This window comes from Penaeus japonicus, unplaced genomic scaffold (genome assembly GCF_977035675.1).
Source record: "Penaeus japonicus unplaced genomic scaffold, GWHDUDI00000001_assembly GWHDUDI00000023, whole genome shotgun sequence".
NCBI lineage: Eukaryota > Metazoa > Arthropoda > Malacostraca > Decapoda > Penaeidae > Penaeus > Penaeus japonicus.
In genome coordinates, this window is record NW_028234425.1 from 3,290,704 (window position 1) to 3,293,203 (window position 2,500).

General features: G+C 41.5%; 1 protein-coding gene across 12 annotated transcripts in view; it reads right to left on the reverse strand.

The window, feature by feature from the left end:
* hppy (MAP4K3-like protein hppy) overlaps positions 1 to 2,500 on the reverse strand; it is an 80,352-nt gene that overhangs the window by 55,959 nt on the left and 21,893 nt on the right. The window lies entirely within an intron of this gene.

Genomic DNA, 2,500 nt, shown 5'->3' on the forward strand with positions numbered 1-2,500 from the left:
GCATTAGGTGCCGGCCAGCCACTGCCCTCTAGCATTAATGACTGTAGTACAAACATCAATAAAGGAACAAGTTGTTCACAGCTATTAAAGACCATGAACTCTGCGTAATAATTCTGACATATCAATAAAAAATCCATTTTAAGTGCCTCTTTTTTGCATTATCTTTTCAACCCTTATTCTTAGGTTTCAACAATTCACATGCAAACTGAAACTTCTTTCTTTCTCCCTTTGATTTACCACACTTTCTCATCATCACCACAAGCAAGAATCACCACACCAACAGGGACAAGACATTTAATCGAATCTCATGAATCATCAAACATATATCCCTTCTTCTCCTCATGTCCAGTCTGCATGTTCATATCTTCTCTTTCACCTTCAACTCATCCTCATACAAGTTTTCCAAGTGGAGGAAAAATATAAACTTGTCCTTCTCCATATTTTTCTCCTATGCATCCCGATTTCTTCACTTTTCTCATACCAAAGGGAATGCCGCACAGTTTTTAATGCTCCTGTTTTCTTAGCCTATCACATGGAACCACCAACAGAGAGTACTTCTTGCTTTCACACACTCGTATCAACCACAACTGCATGACTTTTCCGGGACTGTCCTGCAGCGGAAGCCAGTTTTCTGAAGGTCACCAAGTGCTTTGGTAAAAATCCAATCAAGTCAGGCCCTTCACTTTCTTTCTTTCTTTCTTTCTTTGTATGTGTGTGTGTCAGTTTTTGGGAGAAAAGAAAAACAGCAGAAGAGAAAGAGAGAGCAAAAGATAAAGAAAAATAAAATGACAAAAGTGAAGTAGGAGTAAAGAAAAAGACAGACAAGGAAGAGGGAGAAATAAGGTGAGAGAGGAGGAAGGGTAAAGGGAAGGGGAGGGAGGGAGGAGGGGAGGGAGGGAGGGAGGGAGGGAGGAGGGAGGGAGGAGGAGGGAGAGGAGAGAGGGAGGAGGAGAGAGAGGTGGAGAGAGAGAGAGTAGAGAGAGAGAGAGAGAGAGAGAGAGAGAATGGGAAGAGGAGAGAGAGAGAGAGAGGATAGGTAGAGAGTAGGGGAGAGTAAAGGGAGAGAGAGGAGAGAGAGAGAGAGGAGAGAGAGGAGAGGAGGGAAGAGAGAGGAGAGAGAGAGAGAGAGAGAGAGAGAGAGAGAGGAGAGAGAGAGAGAGAGAGAGAGAGAGAGAGAGAGAGAGAGAGAGAGAGAGAGAGAGAGAGAGAGATAGGGTAGAGAAAAAGGTAGGGGAGAGATAAAGGGGAGAGAGGGGAGAGAGGAAAGAGAGGGAAAAGAGGGAGGAGAGGGAAAAGAGGGAGGAGAGGGAAAAAAAGAGAGAGAGAGAGAGAGAGAGAGAGAGAGAGAGAGAGAGAGAGAGAGAGAGAGAGAGAGAGAGAGAGAGAGAGAGAGAGAGAGAGAGAGAGAGAGAGAGAGAGAGAGAGAGAGAGAGAGAGAGAGAGAGAGAGAGAGAGAGAGGTGTGTGTGTGTTTGTGTGTGTGTGTGTTTGTGTGTGCGTGTGTTTGTGTGTGCGTGTGTTTGTGTATGTTTGTTTGTGTATGTTTATTTGTGTATATTTATTTGTGTATGTGTTTGTGTATGTTTATTTGTCTACATATGATTATGCTTGTATCTTCATAGATTTTTAATTGTGTATCTCTGTTTTACTACTTATCTGTGCTGATGCATGTCTATGTTTTTATGTGTTTGTTCTTTTGTATGCACATGTTTAAAACTTAGTGTTACAGTTAGCATTGGTGTTAGTGTCAGTATTATCATTTATGCTAGTGTTTAGTGTGTCCGTATGAGTGTGCGTGTGCATGTGGGCTCCATGTACAAATACATACGGTCTTTCCCTTTCACCTCTAAGGAAAATACAGTTCTCAAAGCTCCATAATCCTTTTTCCTTTCACATCACTCATCTTACACTCATTACTGCATGTAACCAGCCACTGCTTTCCATTTCTAAAGCACTGCCAATCTCTCCAAGGAGGGCTACTTGTGGCCCTCCTTTTTTTTTTCTCCTTTTTTCAACCCAATGACAATGGATGCCATCTACATAGGCTCTAATTCTGGATGGCACCTACACTTGACAATTGAACCTACTCTCTGTTTTGCAAGTAAATATGGGTGTGGGTTTTATGGCTCTGACAACACTACTTCTTAAACTACAGCCCACTATTTTTTAAATGCTTTTAGGCAATAGACAAAAAATGAGATGTCTAGAATGAGGGACAAGAGGGTGGGGGGACATTGCATCTAAAGTTCTAACCTTCATCTTGTGCAATCAACATTCATACTGATCCAGAGGTCACTGACTAGTGCACTCCCTAGCACCGATGTGTTAAGCTCAATCATTTGGGAAAATGAAAAACATTTTCTTCCTTCCTTGACAAAATAAGGAGAACAATATCTATCTAATGATTCATATACTGACATACATTCCATGAGCTCCTACAAAATTTATCTTAATGTATCCTGAAAATGATCTAAAACGATCCCCTTTTATCTTTAAAAAAT